At 44.5% G+C, this 17,928-nt stretch overlaps 1 protein-coding gene and 1 non-coding gene across 2 annotated transcripts in view; one reads left to right on the plus strand and one right to left on the minus strand.

Moving 5' to 3' along the window:
• Window positions 1-3,867: 3,867 nt before the first annotated feature.
• The window catches only part of LOC101608951 (dynamin binding protein), a 133,225-nt gene continuing 119,164 nt past the window's right edge, over window positions 3,868-17,928 (plus strand). Inside the window, exon 1 of the mRNA XM_045152050.1 lies at window positions 3,868-3,914. The gene's annotated coding sequence lies outside the window, so the exon portion shown is untranslated. The remainder of the gene's footprint in view (window positions 3,915-17,928) is intronic.
• LOC123458179 lies at window positions 6,404-6,510 on the minus strand. Its single transcript, XR_006635477.1, has one exon. It is a non-coding gene; the product is annotated as a U6 spliceosomal RNA (small nuclear RNA).

Here is a 17,928-nt window from a genome sequence, read left to right on the forward strand (position 1 = left end):
CCTTTCCCAGCCAGGGAAGACATTTCTTTTCTGTTGGGATGTTTTGCGGCTTTGCTTTTCACGTGTCTTCTTCCCAGTGCTCTCATATCTAACTGCATGTGTATCTCTCTCAGCTTTCTTCTTCCTCTGGATCCTTGCGTGTGAGATTATTTCTTTGTCTCTTCTCCCCCTTCTCAGCCTGACTGAGCACAGGGAAAATGTCTTCTTGTCTGGGCACTTTCCTGCCTTGTTTTGGGGTGCTTTCTCACTTTGTTACATATATGGTGTCTCTTTAAGCTCTGAGCCCTCTATCTCTTGATCTTCTCTGATCTCTTATGGGTGGAGGTTACTGCCTACCACGTGTGTGTATGCACGCCTTCACCAGAGGCTCCTCCTGAGATTTCTCTCTGGGAAGGAGATTTTCTCCATTTTCCCTTTCCAGCCATGCTAGGGGGAGAACTCCTTTTTGGCTTAAGCCTTTTAGCTAGCCTTTCCTCTGAATTCTAATTCTCCCTAAAATAAACCTAATAATTCATAATTGACCCTTGTTGGAGTGCATGTTTTCAATTCTTTGTTAACTTGGGTAAGAATCCAAAAGTTGGGGTCCACAGACCTGCGATCTCCAGCATCTTTGTAAAATTTAATCCCTTTCTGGACCCCAAATCTTGCCTCAATATGTTAAGGACATTCTAATATTATTTTAGTGTCAAAATGAAGTACTTGTAGTTCATCTTGATTTTATATGGCATACTTAGCTCTAAAACACACCAGAAAAGTATAAGGTTTGCACAGCGGCAGTATTGTAGACAATGAGGCTTATCAGAGGTATGATTACAATTCATTGAAAACTTTTCCAATACCTTGCTGTGACAACTTGCCATATTGTTGGCAATTGGCAATTTTATTTTTATTTATTTAGTTGCAAGCAGAGAGAGAGAGAGAGAATGGGCACGCCAGGGCCTCTAGCTGATGCAATCAAACTCTAGATGTGCCACTTTGTGCATCTGGCTTTACGTGAGTCCTGGGGAATTGAACTGGGACCATTAGGTTTTGCAGGTAAGCATCTTAATCACTGAGCCATCTCTCCAGCCCGAGACTGGGTTTTTTAAAAGTATAGGGCTGGAGAGATGGCTCAGTGGTTAAGGTGCTTGCCTACAAAGCCTAAGAACTCATGTTCAGATCTCCAGGTCCCATGTAGCCAGATGCACAATGATGCAAGCATGTCATGTTGCATATGCACACAAGGGGGCACACGCATCTGGAGTTTGTTCACAGCAGGCTGAAGGTCCTGTCATGCCCATTCTCTCTCTTTCTCTCTCAAAATAAGAATAAAAACAGGGCTGGAGAGATGGCTTAGCGGTTAAGCGCTTGCCTGTGAAGCCTAAGGACCCCGGTTCGAGGCTCGGTTCCCCAGGTCCCACGTTAGCCAGATGCACAAGGGGGCGCACGCGTCTGGAGTTCGTTTACAGTGGCTGGAGGCCCTGGCGCGCCCATTCTCTCTCTCTCCCTCTATCTATCTTTCTCTCGGTGTCTGTTGCTCTTAAATAAATAAATTTTAAAAAATGAAAAAAAAAATTAAAAAAAAAGAATAAAAACAAGGAGTATATACACGGAGGGTTGGGGATATAGCTCAGAATATGTTCACAGCAAACAAAATTGTAGTTAGTTGAATAATTGCTATTATCTAGGAGATGACTTGCATTGTTATTTTCTTAAGGGAAGAAAGCTCATTGTTTTACAGGCACTTGAAACAGTTACTAAAATCTTTAAATAAAATCTAGGCCATGGATATTTTACTATAAAAAGTTCTTCCCATAGTGTTCATATGCTTCAAAAACCAAAGGAAGAAAACAGTATGGAATTTCTCAAAAACTTAAGCATACCTTGACTATGTAGTCCACCAACTCCACTTCTAGATATTTGCCCAAAAGAATTGGAAGCAGTGATTCAAGTAGATATTGCACATTGGCAATTGCAGCAGCCTATTCACAATACTCAAAAGGGAGAGAAACAGCTCGCATGTCCACTGAAGGACAGGCGCATGAACACAATGCAACACGTGCAAACAATGGGATATTGCTCACCTTAAAAAGAAAGGGGCTTCTGACACATGCTGCATGACGGAAACTTGAGGGCATTAGGCTAACTAAGCCAGACATAGGAAAGGACAACTGCTGAATGGTTCCATTTCTATGAGGTACCCAGAGTAGTGAGATACTGTAAAGTAGGAGAGGGGTTCCTAGGGGCTGGGGAGCAAAGTTTCAGTCTGGGAATGTACTTCATGCTTAAAAATGGTTAAGGTGGGTGTGGTGACGCACACCTTTAGTCCCAGCACTCAGGAGGCAGAGGTAGGAGGATCAACATGAGTTCGAGGTCACCCAGAGAATATAGAATGAATTCCAGGTTAGCTTGGGCTAGAGCAAGACCCTACCTTGGAAAACCAGACACACACACACACGTTAAAAATGGGGCTGGAGAGATGGCTCAGTGGTTAAGGAGCTTGCTTGCAAAGCCTGATGGATCTGGTTCAAACTCCCCAGTCCGCATGTAAAGCCAGATGCACAAAGTGGTGCACATTAGGAGCTTGTTTGCAATGGCAAGAGGTCCTGGCACACCCATACACAATCTCTCTCCTTCCTTCTCTCTGTTTGCAAATAAATAACCAACCTAAAAAAATAGTTAAAATGCTAAATTTTATGTTATGCATATTGAATCATGATAAAAACGTGGAGTGATTGGGAAACAATATAGCTAAAGAAATTTTTGAAATAAAAGCTTATCTCTGCTATGTGTGCATAGTGATAAGGCTCCTGCATTCTTCAGAATCCACTATGTCGATGGCAAAGCCCAGGCCCAGCCATACAACACATCCAAGCAATGTGACAGGAGAGGTATCTGGTTCTTGTATTTTAAATTCTCCAGAGAAAATGGTTTCCCCTGGGGCCTCTTGCTGCTGCAAAGGAATTCCAGACACATGTGTCACTTTGTGTAGCTGGGTTTATGTGAGTACTGGGGAATTGAACCTGGGTTGCAAGACTTTGCAAGCACTCATCTTTAACACCGAGCCATCTCCACAGCCCCTGAGAGATTTCACTTAGGAACAAAAAGTTGGGGTGGAGAGTGGAGCAGGGCGGTGTGGTAGCTCATGTCTGTAATCCAAGCCCTTGGGAAGTAGAGGGAGGAGGATCGGAGTTCAAATTCTGCTTCAACTACAGTTTCCACACGCGCGCGCGCGCGCACACACACACACACACACACACACACACACACTCCTTTAACTCCAGCACTCAGGAGCTGAGTAGGAGGATGCTGTAAGTTCGAGGCCAGCCTGGACTAAGGGTGAGACTACCCCCCCGCAAAAAAGAGGGGTGGGGTAGGGATAGAAAGGTGGAGAGGAGGACCGCACGGCTGAAGCACACACCAGCTAGCGATGTATGACAAGATAAAGGAATCAGCCTCGGGGTTAAGGACTCCAGGGCGGGAACTGAATAGGTCTCCTGCGACTGGATTTTTTCGCCTACATTTTCTGGGTTGGCGTGACGCGGAGGGTGAGGAAGGGACCGCCTTCAAGTGGAGCAGCTCAGCTGGGCTGGAGGGGAGCGGGGCCCGCCGCGTGCCTCAGTTTCCCTGGAGCGGCGCCTCTGCCTCAGCGGAGCGGGCATCCGCTAGGGGGCGCGCGGGGCGGGGCGGGCGCGGGGCGGTGGGCGCGCGGGGCGCGCGGCGGTCGCGGCGGCCGAGGCGGAAGCCCGCGCGGGAGGCCGGAGACGGGAGGCGGGAGACGGGAGGCGGGAGGCGGGAGGCGGGAGGCGGGGCGGCGCGCTGAGTCACCCGGGATCGGCCCGCCGGCCGCGGCCGAGAGGGGAGGTGACCGCGGCCGGGGACGGGCGCCCGCCGGTGGCCGCCGCGCCGAGGGAGCGCCGCGCGGCGGAGAGCAGGTCGGGACCGGGCCGGGCGGGGAGCGGGCTCGGTGTCCGGGGCGGCGGGCGCACGGGACCCTCGCGGTGCGGGACGAGCCGCGCGGGCGGCCGGGCCTGGCCCGCCTCTTCCCCGCCGCCGGCCCCCAGCCCGCCGGGGCGGTTGCGACGCCGCGGGCCCACGCCGACCCCCGCTGTCCCCGGGTCCCGGGAGCCGGCCGCGGCGCTGTCACGGCGCGGACGTGGGCGTCGTGCCCGGGCTCGGGTCCGGCGCGCTCGGCGGGGCGGAATCCCAGCGCCCTCGCGGCGGTGCAGCCTCGCAGCCCGGGGCATGTCAGGGAGAGCGCGCAGGGTGGCTTCGCAGGCGGGGGCAGGACCTGCTTGGCTGGACGTGGTGCTCTGTGTGGCGGAGTTTTGCAGGGATCCAGGGACACTTGCGCTGCTGCGGCAGGTCCTGGTGCCCTTCACGCATCCATGTCTCAAAGAATGAAGGTGCCAAGCTGTGTCGCTCTATCAAGGGAATATTAGGATTACTCAGTCAGGCCAAGGTCTGATGTCCATTAAGAGCCACGAAGAATGCTGGCAGTACAGTTAAAATTCATAAACAAAAACAACCTGAAAAGCAGTCGCATCCTGTATACGGTAAAGATTTACAGAACTCTCATTATTCTGTAACTTGCCTTTGGGCCTGTTTTACAGTAATTCTTTTATAGTAATGGAAGCATCTGTGTTGAAACTTTTCATAATTAGTAATGGTGTGGTGTGTGGCCAGCTAGTGATGTTATTGATATTCAGAGTTGGAGCATAGTTTAGGCTTCACTTTACATAGCAGAGTTATGGAGTGTGAATGGAACTGATTAATCTATAAAAGAATTTTTTATATCTATTTATTTATTTGACAGAGAGAAAGAGGCGGGGGGGGGGGGAGGGAGAGAATGGGTGTGCCAGGGCCTCCAGCCACTACAAACTTAACTCCAGACACATGTGCCACCTTGTGCATCTGACTTATGTGGGTCTTAGGGAATCGAACCTGAGTCCTTTGACTTTCAGGCACGTGCTTTAACTGCTAAGCCATTTCTCCAGCCCTGTAAAAGAGTTTTGAAGTCTGAGATCTTAGCATCACACAGACATAACTTCTCAGTGCAGCATGTATTCAACTCTCACTGTAAGAACTGACAGAAGGTGATAAGCAAGTTTATCCCCCCAGTGTTGGTTTTTCCCTAAAGTATTAAGTGGGGATTGGGGAGATAGCTCAGTGAGTAAAGTACTTGCCTTGAAAGCATGAAGATCTGAGTTCTGTCCCCAATGCCCACACCAAGTGCTGGGATGTCAGTGTGTGCCTGAAGTTGCAGCACTGGGGAGGCAGAAATAGGAAGACCCCTGGAGTCCACTGGCTACCCACACATGCCCATGCACACCTGCCTATACACATGTGTGCCCACACACATATGAACACTGCACAGAAAAAGCATTGAGCCAGGCAGTGGGGATGTAACATACACAAGCACAGCACACACACTAAGTTCATTAATTAAAAATATTAAATAAAATGATCTTTAAGGTCTCTATCTCTAAAATTCTTTGATTTACACGTTAACTTGAAACATATTACTCATGATGACAACAAAAAAGTTTTAAGAAAAAATTTAATTTTGCAGGATGCATAACAAGGCTTCAAATGTATTTTTTGGTTTTGTTTTTGAGGTTGGGTCTCACTCTAATCCAGACAGACCTGGAATTCATATGTGGTCCTAGGCTGGCCTCGAACTTATAGCTCTATCCTCCTAACTCTTGCTTCCCAAGTGCTGGGATTAAAGGGGTGACTATCACACCCAGCCTTCAGATGCGTTTTAATTCTCATTTCCATCAGTCACATTATAAGTATTGAGCAAAAACAAGTGAAAAGTGTTTTTTTTTTTTCACATTTCTGTTGCTTAGGTGGTAAATTCAACTGAATTCATAAACTAGAATGGTATGCTTAGTGTATAGTGAAGAATAGATAAGTCTGGCCTGGGAATGAGGTCTTAACTTGCAACATACTGAGAACATTCTGACTCAGAAAATGTGAAAAGATAACTTTTATACAACGTTCACAGTTGTGTATGCTTTTTTGGCTGGCAAATAATGGTAATACTAATAATAATTTTTAATTAATTAATTTGAAAGCGAGAACAATAGAGGGGTACTTGTAGAGCCCCAAAGATTCCTGGGTCTCTGCTTCCCCGTGGGACTGGGTTGGGAGGTGTGTGTAGCCATGCCCAGCTGTTTTACGTGGGATCTAGAGATTTGAACTCAAGCAGTTTCAGGACCCCTCTGTCCCTCATGCCTGCTCATTTAAATGCTGAGCCATCTCTCCAGTCCTATTTCATTTTTAAAGTTTATTTTATTTTATATGTATTACACATAAATATACATATACTTATATATATTGTATGTTATACTTTTTTATCCCCTTGCCCCTGCTCCCATTTGCTTGGGTCCCTCCTCAGTGGGGTTGTGGTATTCATTGTAAAAATATGGAACACTTCATGAATTTGCATGTCATCCTTGTGCAGGGGCCATGCTAATTTTCTCTGTACTGTTCCAATTTCAGCATATATGCTGCCAGTGTGAACACCCTATTTCATTTCTGAAGTCAGTTAATGTATTAACTGTAACTTAACATTATTACAAATTAGCTATGAAATTCTCAAGTATATTTGGTACTTTTGCTAAAGCATCCTTAAAATCTATTCAGAATTCTTCTGAAGGCTAGGTATGGTGGCTCACACTTACAATTTGAGCACTTCGAAGTAGGTGGATCTCTGAGTTCGAAGCCAGTCTGGGCTACGGAGTGAGTTCCAGGTTAGCCTGGGCTAGAATGAGACCTGCCTCAAAAACAAACAAACAAACACCCCAGAATATTTCTGAAAAGTATTACACCACCAGTTATATGAAATAGTGTCTTGTATATACCCAGGCCAAGAAAACATCTGGATAATCTAATTTCAAAGATTGGATAACTTAGTCTATTGTCAAAGGTTAACTATGTGATAGTCTCATTGCTGAGAGGAAGAAAGGTCGAAAGCAGCAGCCATCACCTGAGGCCCAGAGCAACTGTGGTGAAGGAGCTTCTATGCAGACTGGAGGTGTTAACTTGGGTGTAATGTACTTTATCCTGGGAGTTAAAAAAAAGGCAGTCACCCAAGGTAATGTAGACAGTAGCCACAATGTGCTATTTCATTTTTGGATGTGTAGGCCCTTTTTTTTTTTTTTTCTGACTAAAGGTTATGGCCACCATGGCCTGACAGCATAAGACATTGTGCAAAGAGTTGATTCTGAGGGATGTGTTATGATTCTGACTTGACTCACTCATTCAGCAAACGTTCTTTGAACACCCATATAAGCCAGCTTCTATCCATCATGGGGGTTGCGGAGGCAATGCAAGCAAAATTGACGAAGCCCTTGTGGGATGGATGTTCTGGTAGGATATAGACAGATGGTGAATAAATAGGAGAGTAGGAGGTCTCATGAACAGTATGCAATGAAAAGTTAAGCACGGTAAGTAGGAGAGGGGTGTACGTATGGCTGTGTTGCTTTGTTCCCCGTGTGTGTGTAGTGTGGAATGATACGTCTCATTTATGCACATGGATGTACCCTCGCAGCATGCTGTGCACTTACCTGTGTCTGGGGGTGCTTTTCTGTGGTGGCCAGAGCTGAATATCAGTTGTCTTGCTTTGCTGCTCTTCCCTGCACTGTTTGAGCTGGAGTGTCTTACTGAGACCAAGGCTCACTGTTGTTTTTTTTTTTTTACACCTCCATAGCCAGGGCAATTCTCTGCTTCCCTTTGCAGGACTGGGATTGCAGCTGTGTGTGGCCACACACAGCTGTTTATGTGGGATCTGGAGACTTGAACTCAGTCTCAGGCCCCCCTCAGGCCCTCACGCTTGTGCAGGAAGCACGCGTAACCGCTGAGCCGCCTCCAGCTCTGGGGGTTATACAGAATGGTGAGAGCAGGCTTCTACCGAGATGTCCTTTTCTGAGTCTAGAGTACACAGAGAGCAGGAAGCAGAGGATGAGCAGGAGCTGGGTTGGTATGCATGAGGGGCGATAAGGGCATGGTAGCCAGGCAGTGTGGATGTGGGTGAGGGGACAGGGCAGCAGATCAGAGGTGGTGGGAGTGAGGACAGACACACCATTGTAGGACTTTGTAAGAATTTTCTCCTTGGCTCTGAGTAAAGGAGAGGCAGTCATGGTTTTAGAGGTTTGAAGGGGTTGAGAGTAGTCATGGAATGGGAGACCCAGACAGAATCAGAGGGACCTTCCTTTTTGTGTTAGCAATATGATCCCAAACCAGAATTCTTTTCTGGGCTTTTGTTTTCATCTGTAGAGTAACTGGGTCCCTCTAGGCCAAGAATTTTGTATGGGATATTTCTACAGGGAGGCGAGAGGATTGTATAGGAAGAAATTCTAAAGGTAAAAGCTTCAAATGACCTGAAAACTCAACACTAGTCCACCAGAACCTGAATCATCCCAAGTGAAGAGGTCATCAGGATACGCTAGAGAGATTGCTCTGTGGTTAAAGGCACTTGATTGAAAAGCCAAGTGGCCTCAGTTTGATTGCCCAGTACCCACATAAAGCCAGATGCACAGAGTACCACATGTATCTGGAGTTCATGTCCAGCAGCAGAAGGCCCTGGCATGCCCACACTCGTTCTCTGTGTCCCTGTCTCTCTCTCTTTCTGTCTGTCTCTCAAATAAATAAATAAATAAATAAATATATTTTAAAGAGGTCATCAGGTCTTTTCAGTCAGGGCATGAGAGCAAAACCCTGTTCCGTAAATATTCTCTGCTGATCGCTTTCGTACTTTGCTGATCCCTGAATTCCTCTTCCTGCTTGAAAAAGGACAAAAAGCTGTTACTCATCAACAGAGCTGGCAGCCAGAGAGCTTTTGTTGTTGGGAAAATTTGAAACTTCTGAGAAGGAAACAATTCTAATTTTTGTCCATCATAGGTCATTTGAGTTACTTTATAACACAGTCTAAAAGATTTATTTTGCTTTTAATTTCCATATCCTGTTCCCACTCACCTTGTGCCTCATAGGTACTCTTTCTAATACATTTCATGTGTTTCTTTTTGCCTGAATAGGGTTTAGGAAGTGGGGGTGTTTGCATTATATGTGTGAATCTTAATGTATGTGGTTCTTATTTATTTTTTGAGGCAGGGTCTCACTCTAACCCATGCTGACCTAGTATTCACTCTGCACCCGAGGCTGGCCTCAAACTCATGACAGTCCTCTAACCTCAGCCTCCCAAGTGCTGGGATTAAAAGCATATGCCACCATGCCCATATATTGATTTTTTTAAGTATTTATTTATTTCTATTGAGAGAGAAAGTGAAAGAGAGTATGGACACCCCAGAGCCTCCTGCCACTGCAAGTGAACTCCAGACACCTGAGCCACTTTGGGCATCTGGCTCTATGTGGGTACTGGAGAATTGAACCTGGGCCTTCAGGCTTTGCAAGTAATTGATTTTAGCCACTGAGCAATCTCTGCAGCCTTACTTCCTTTTTCCTAAGCACTGTTTTAAGATTTGTGTATGTGTACACCTGTTCTTTTTTTTTTTTTTTGCTTCAATATGTTGTATACCATATGCCACAGTTCTAGTTACCTATTCTCTGTGCAACGGCTGAATGCTCAGGTTAACCTACCCCGCAAATATTGCTGTATGAACATCTTCATACATGTCTGCTTACAAAGCTGTGTAGATTTCTATGGGACATATGCTTAAGAAGGACACTATTGGACTGTAGGCTTTCATGGACTGAAATTGAGTAAATGGTACCAGATTCATCTCCACAATGGCTGTTCTGTGTAGGTTCTTGTATCCTCATTAACAGTAACCTTATCCAGTTGTCCATTTTTTTCTGACTTCATAAATGCAAAGTGATTTTCTTTAGTTTGTATTTTTCTATTACTAATGATTTTTATTGTGTGTGTAAGTGTGTGAATTGGCTATATGAATGTGGGTTCATGTATGCCACAGCCCATCAGTCTTTACCTTTCACCTTGTTGGAGTTAAGGTCTTTTAAAAAAATTATTTATTTATTTTCAAGCCTAGAGAGAAGAGAGACAGAATGAACACTCTAGGGCCTCCAGCCACTGTAAACAAATTCCAGATGTATGCACTACCTTGTGTATTTGGCTTTGTGTGGGCACTGGGGAATTGAATGGGTTGTTAGGCTCTGCAGGCAAGCGCCTTAACCACTAAGCCATCTTTCCAGCCTAAGTTAAGGTCTTCTGTTGTTCACTGCTGCATTCGCCAGGTTAGCTGGGTGTGAGCAGCAGGATTCTCCCATCTCCTCCTCTCTTTTTGCTGTAGGAATGCTGGGATTTGACTCATGTTACACAAGTGCCTTTATGTGGGTTCTGGGGACCCAAACACGAGTAGTCAAACAGGCACTTGTACCACTGAGCCATCGCCCCAGCCCCTAGTATCAATAATTTTAAGCATTTTAGATATGCTATTGCTCCTAAAAATTGTTCCATTTTTGTGTTAAAGTAGCTGTCTGTTTTGTTTTTGCCATTCACTTGCAGAAATTATATTGTGATGCAGGTATTTACTCATTGGCACATTTATACTTTGCAGATGGCTGGGTGAGCACCTTTAATCCTAGCACTTGAGAGGCAGACAGGTAGGAGGATCACCATGAGTTGGAGGCTACATAGTGAATTCCAGGTCAGCCTGAGCTAGAGTGAGACCGTACCTCAGAAAAAATAGAAACAACATAGAGTTTGCAAATGAGAAATCATGTGGCCATGTGTTAATTTTCTCTGTCATCCTTTACTCAAGAAAAAAAAATTATTTATTTATTTATTTGAGAGCGACAGACACAGAGAGAAAGACAGATAGAGGGAGAGAGAATGGGCGTGCCAGGGCTTCCAGCCTCTGCAAACGAACTCCAGACGCGTGCGCCCCCTTGTGCATCTGGCTAACGTGGGACCTGGAGAACCGAGCCTCGAACCGGGGTCCTTAGGCTTCACAGGCAAGCGCTTAACCACTAAGCCATCTCTTCAGCCCTCAAAAAAAATTTTAATTTTGGTACTATCATATGAATTCTCTGTCTTATGGTTTATACTTTTCAAGTTTTGTATAATAGACTCTTCTTCATCTCTAGGTCAGATCTGTGAGGGCTTTAATCCATATAGCTATTTTATCCACCTTGCATCCAGCCCTATTTTTTCTCCATGTAAGGGGCCAATTTTTCTAGTAACATCTTGAAGAATCATCACTGTCCATGCTTGTCTCTGTTGAGATGTGATGCCCTCCACCCCTTTCTCATATGTGATTTCCATGGAGCTGGCCGTGGCTCTAAGCCTCTGTCTGTTCCATAGTCTGTCAAGGCTTACTCCAGTGCTATTGCTCTGGTTTTACTACAGCGAATTTGTAGTTATGTTGTAATAACTGGCACAGAAAGTCGTTCATTTTAAAGTTCCCTTAACTCTTCCTCTGCCAAATTTTATTTTTCCATTAAAAATTTGGAGTAAATTTACTAAGTTACTCAAAAGTTATATTTTGAGGAGTTTTTATTGGAATTATACTAAATTAATAAATTATTTGGGGGAGGCTTGACATTTTTTTGATGGCAATGTATTCCATCCAAAACATGTAAAATGCTGTTCTATTTATTCATCTTTTTTTTAAGCATTTTGAAAGTTGGACATAATTTAAAACTAGCAGAAGAGTTCCGGGACTAGACAAAGAACCATTGTATATTTCTTACCCAGATTCACCAAATGTTAACATTTTGCTATATTTGCTTTATTACTTCTTCTGTACATTTCTACACATTCTCATCCTGATCCTTTTGAGGTGGTTGTAGTCACCATCAGTGGTGACATCTAAATTCTCTATAAGCTCATTTTCAAGTCCTTTATTAAAATCGTTTTTTTTTTTTTTTTTTTTGGTCAGTGCTTGGGATCAAACCCAGGACCTTGCACATACTAGGCAGGTATTTTAAATGTATTTGCAAGGGGCTAGGTATGGTGGCACACACCTTTGATCCCAGTGCTCAGGAGGCAGAGGTAGGAGGACTGATGTGAGTTCAAGGCTACCCTGAGAAACATAATGAGTTCCAGGTCAGCCTGGGCTACAACAAGACTCTTACTTCAAAAAATGAAAATAAATTTTAAAAAATTTATTTGTAAGTGCAAAGAGAAAGAAAAATGAATGAGAACTTTAAAATTGCTCCATGAAAAGGCTAGGAGGGTTTTCTTTGTTAAATTAATTAATTTTTTTTTTTTTTTTTTTGTTTTTCGAGGTAGGTTCTCACTCTAGCCCAGGCTGACCTGGAATTCACTATGAAGTCTCAGGGTGACCTCGAACTTACAGTGATCCTCCTACCTCTGGCTCCTGAGTGCTGGGATTAAAGGCATGCACCACCATGCCTGGCAAATTAAATTTTTAATACTTTCTAGTACTGATACTACTATGAATCATGTTTCCTTTTATTACTTTCTGTTGGTTACTAGTGCTTAAGATGTTGAACATGGCTATTTTTCTCATTCTTCACACCAGTTATTTAAATTCTCCCTCTTGGGCTGGAGAGAGAGCTCATCCATTAAAGGCACTTGCTTGCAAAGCCTGGCATCCTGGGTTCAATTCCCCAGTACTGACATAAAGCCAGATACACCAAGTGGTGCATGTGTCTGGAGTTCATTTGCAGTGGCTAGAGGGAGGCCCTGGCATGCCCATCCTCATTCATTTTTTCTCTCTCTTTCTACTTGCAAAGAAATTTTTTTAAATTTATTTTTGTTTTTCGAAGTAGAGTCTTTCTCTAGCCCAGGCTGACCTGGAATTCACTATGTATCTCAGGGTGGCCTTGAACTCACAGCAGTCCTCCTACCTCTGCCTCCTGAGTGCTGGGATCAAAGGCATGCACCACCATGCCCAGCCCTTTGCAAACACTTAAAAAAAAGTTGTTTTTTTTTTGAGGTAGTATCTCACTCTAACTTGGGCTGACCTGGAAATCACTGTGTAGTTTCAGAGTGGCCTCGAACTCACAGCAATCCTCCTACCTCTCTGCCCTTCAAGTGCTGGAATTAAAGGCATGTGCCACCACACCTGGATAGTTTAAAAAAAATTTTTTTTTTTTTTTTCGAGGTAGGGTCTTACTCCAGCCCAGGCTGACCTGGAATTCACTATGGAGTCTCAGGGTGGCCTCGAACTCACGGCAATCTTCCTACCTCTGCCTCCTGAGTGCTGGGATTAAAGGCATGCGCCACCACACCCAGCAATTTTAAAATATTTTTAAAATAAAACAAATTCTCACTGTTGAGCTGGGGAGATGGACTCAGTTGGTAAATTGTTTCCCTCACTATCTAGAGGACATGAGTTTGATCTCCTACTCATGTAAGGTGCTGGGTATGGTGACAATGGAGAGAGTAGAGACAGGTAGATTCTGGGAGATTGCTGGCTAGCTGGTCCAGCCTCACGGGTGAGCTCAAGGTCACTGAGAGACCCTGTCTTAAAAAGAGCTGGATGGCACACCTGAGGAACCACACCTGAGGTTGTCCTCTGGCCTCCACATGTATGTACATACATGTTCACATGCAACCATACATGCCCACATACATGTTAATATGTGTTCATACATATTAACATATATACACATTTATCACATACACATGCAGGTATAAACAAGTAAATTCTGAGTCTTAACGGCAACAGGAAAAAGCTGACATCACTTATATTTGAATATTGAGATTGATTATCAATTATTATAAGCTGGGGACTGACTCTTTTCCAGCTTCCAGCCATGCCATTCCATTTTATGTGTCGACCACATAAGGTGTCTTCAGCAGTAGGGTCTTACCACTAACCTTTGGTGGGTCATCAAGTACTCGGACAGAAATCTGTCTTTCTTTTAGGAAACCTTGTAGGTCTCTGATCAAAAGGTCATTGTGGATGATGATCAAGTATGTGGTATGTGGCAGTCTTGCTATATTATTCAAGTAGCTTTTTAAAATTAATATTTGTGTGTGGGGGGGTATGGGTACACCAGGGTCTGTTGTCACTATAATTGAATGCTTATCCAGCTTTTTGTGGTTGGCTGAAGAATTGAACCCAGGCTGGCAGACTTTGCAAGCAAGTGCCTTTACCTCGCTGAGCCCTCCAGTGGTTTTTCTTTTAAGTTTTTAGTTTTGGGTTTTCTTCTAAGTTTTTTTCCAAGTGATTAATCATGACCTTTAAAAATGTTATGGTTTTGTTGCTTCTTCCCCATCCTTCTACCTCTTTCTTACTTCTGTTTCTTTCTTACAGCATTGGCCAGGACTTCCAGGACTGTGTTAAAAAGTTGTCATGCTAGACATATCCTTGTCTTGTCAAGAAGTTTAAGAGAGCCAATCTGAACTTTTCTCACTTTTCTTCACATCAGCTATTTAAACTCTGACTCAGGCTGGAGAGAGAGCGCTCTCAGTTGACAAAGTGCTCACCTCACAAGGAGAGGAGCCCAGTTCGATCCCATTGTCCAGGTAGCACTTGTTTGGGGTTTTGTGAATACCCTTATCAAGTGAAGATTTTTTCTCTTTGCCCAGTTTACTAAGAGTTTTCATCCTCACTAGCTGTTAAATCTTACTAGAAACTTTTGAGGATGTTCTCCAAGAAAAAAGCTGACTCAGTCAGGCACAAACCCAAATGCTAAGCCTAAGCCAAGGTTGTTACAAATAGAACATAAGTATGAGACCTCAATATTTCTGCCTCCTACATATGTCAACTTATAGTAATATACCAAGAGATGTAATAACATAAGCTCACTTCACGATGAGGGCAGCCTTTTCCTTCTGCTATGGAGAGAATACAAACAGCTGATATGAAGGAGGGGAAGATTTCAGCACCACAATTGTTTGTTAGCCGGATTGTAAATACAATTTAGATTACAGTTTCCTTGCTCTGGGTCAGTTTGCACTGTGGCTGTAAATCTTACTAAGTGTATTTTAAGAAATCCCGAGGGTCTCCAGCAGGTAGCACCGTAGATGGGTCTCTGATGGCAGAGGGGATGTGTGTGGAGGTGATCACGTAAAGCTGTGCTCTAATTCCCACCATTCCCCTTTTCACGGTTACACCCCGAGCTCTTACTGATCTTACTTTGCTTCTCTGAGGAGGAGTGGAGGGGGACAGTAAGAAAGATAGCATTCATCTGAAGAATGGTTTGCTGATGACTTGGAACAGGCCATCCCTGAGGGAAGCCACTGTGCCCAGAGTCATTGTCAGTCATGGTACAAATTCCAGCATGTCAAGGCCCAGCTGGGCACAGGGGCAAGTGGTACATTTGATGTCCCTTTGTTTCTTCCTTGCTGTGGTAGGCTCACTTGAATTTTGAGTCTCCAGTGGGAAGAGCCCTACTGGGGAAGAGGTGTCACTGGAGGCAGATCTTGGAGTCAAGTCCTAAGGTGTGTTTGGGGCTGATCTGAATTCCAGCTCAAAGGTGTAGAGAGAGCAGTTTGGGCTCTGGCTGTTTGGTGTTATCTTTCTGCCTGGTTCTGTGAAAGGGACCCAGCTTCTTCCACCACTGGTGGTGGTGTCCTGGGTTTTGTCAGCCTGGAATAAACCCCTTCCTTCCAGAAGCTGCATCTGGTTGGATGGTTGTCTCAACAAAGAAGAACTGGCTATAATACTTGCTTAAATTCATTCATTCATTCCCTCCCTCCCTTCTTCCCTCCTTCCCTCCCTTCCTTCCACAGGGTCTCAGTATGTCTTCCTGGCTAGCCTGGAACTTGCTATATAGGCCAGGCTGGCCTTGAACTTCCAGTGATCCACCTGCCTCAGTCTCCCAAGTGCAGTAATTGTATACACTACCATGCCTGGATTTTTTTTTTTTTGACTATGAAATAAACTCCAACACAGTCATATCGTTGCCCCAATCATCATTTGCAATTGTGGTATGTGGTGACGTGTGGCCATATGAATAGCAGGAAGCGGCAGAGTTCCTAAGCAAACACGCCTGTCAGCGGTCAGGTTCAGTTCCATCCAGCTGCCCTTCCTCTTCAGGCTCTGTCCCTTACCCTGATTTGTTTCTTTTCATTTCGCCCTAACACTTGTTACCCACCCCTCAGAGAAAGCTCTGCAAGGACAAGCCACTTCCACCAAAGCCTGGCACACAACATATCCCTGCAAATGAATCCATCCAGTTCATCAGGAGGCATCCTAGGATCCAGAGATGGAAACCTGAAGGGGATGGGGATACAGAGGGAAAGTTCTCTCAGCCTCCTTAGAGGAATTCCACCTCCTCCTTGACTGTGTGAGCAAAGCCAAGCTCAACCCCGGACCCAGAACGGAGCTGCATCTGCGCTGCCCCTATGGGGGAGCCGGTGTTCGCCTGAGAGCAAGCGAGGGTCTGCCATGCTGACGGACACATGGCAGAAAGGTCAGTGCTGACGCTCCAGCCGTGGGTTCTGAGCCCGGCACACACTGGCTTTGTTCTCGTGAGGTTATTCTCTTGGCATAAATGAACCTGCTCCATCAGCAGAAAAAGTTGCAATGGATGTGCTTAACTCCCCAGCCTCACACCCCACAGCCTCCCCTTTCTAGTCTGTTCTTTCTTCCCAGCCTCAGCATTGTGGACACTTTTTTTTTTTTTTTTTTTGCTTTTTCTGTAGTTTTTGAACAATAAGTTTTCTGTCCTGGTTCAGAGCTGCCATGATGAACAGTCATGCTTCATATACCTGGTTGCTTTATTCTAAAGCAAAATCTGCAGTCATATGAACAGTATAGTATAGGATGTTTTTAAAAAGTTGCTGAAAATACAACATAATGCTGTCAGGCCTGGCGCCACTGACTGGGTCTGTTCTATAGAGAATTTTGCTTGCCTTTGTCTGAAAGACTACTTTTTCCCTATTATTCTGGTGCTCAACACTTGTGGTTACTCACCGTCTCCTCCAGGTCATAAGCTCTGCTGTCTGTCCTCAAGTCTAGTCCTTGCTTGCTTCTGCACACTCATTTATTACTGTGTCCCCACTTCCCACTGTAATCAAATAGTTCCATTTCTTTCATGCAGCCATAATGATAGCAATAAGTATCTTTTTAATCCTAGCTATAAAATACCTCTACTTTCCATTTTACTGACTTTGCTAACAGTACAAATTCAAGTAAAAGAAAGCTAGTCCTGGTGGTAGTGCACACCTTTAATTCAGGAGGCTTTGAAGCAGGAAGGTTTCAGGTTCAAGGCCAGCCTCAGCTACTTAGGAAGACTCTATCTCAAAACAAACAAAACTAATAAATAAGTAAATAAAATGAAAAGGAGATGAAGTAAAATTAAAGTAGTTTTTTTGTTTTTGTTTTATGAGGTAGGGTCTCACTCTAGTCCAGGCTGACCTGAAATTCACTATATAGTCTCAGGGTGGCCTCAAACTCGTGTCGATCCTTCTACCTTTGCCTCCCAAGTGCTGGGACTAAAGGCATGTACTACCACGCCTGGCTTAAAGTAATTTTAACAGGATCATTTTATGGGGAAGGCGATGTTCTAGCCCTCATCTTAATGTGGTGAAGCCCATGGTGGCTGCGGTTTGTCATTTTGTGAGAGTGCTGGACAGACTCAGCAGCACATCGCATTGCTGGCAGCCAGAGCCTCTCCAGGAACTTCCCTCTGGTTCCCACAGCTGTAAGCAGAGGCTGGTACTTTTTTAAAATCATGAAAAAAAAAATAAAAGGCTCTAAAACTCTCCATCAAGCAACATTCTATGTCATCATAAAGAGCTTTAGATTTGCAACATGTAGAAAATGATTACAGCCAACATCCATCCCTCAAGTTTGGTAAAGCTGAGCTGGTTTCTATAGTCTGCCTCCCTGTGCTGCTCTGTAGACCTGATTCTGAGGAGTCTTAAAAAATGAAATTCTCTTGGTTACATGTTACAAGACAATAGTATCACCTAAGTACTCCTTACTATAATCAATATCTTATCAATGTTTAAATCACCCCTTTGGGCTAGAGGGATGACTCAGAGGTTAAGATGTTTACCTACAATGCCTAATGACCCAGGTTTGATTCCCCAGTTCTCAA

The sequence above is a fragment of the Jaculus jaculus genome, chromosome 1 (genome assembly GCF_020740685.1).
Source record: "Jaculus jaculus isolate mJacJac1 chromosome 1, mJacJac1.mat.Y.cur, whole genome shotgun sequence".
NCBI classification, from domain to species: domain Eukaryota; kingdom Metazoa; phylum Chordata; class Mammalia; order Rodentia; family Dipodidae; genus Jaculus; species Jaculus jaculus.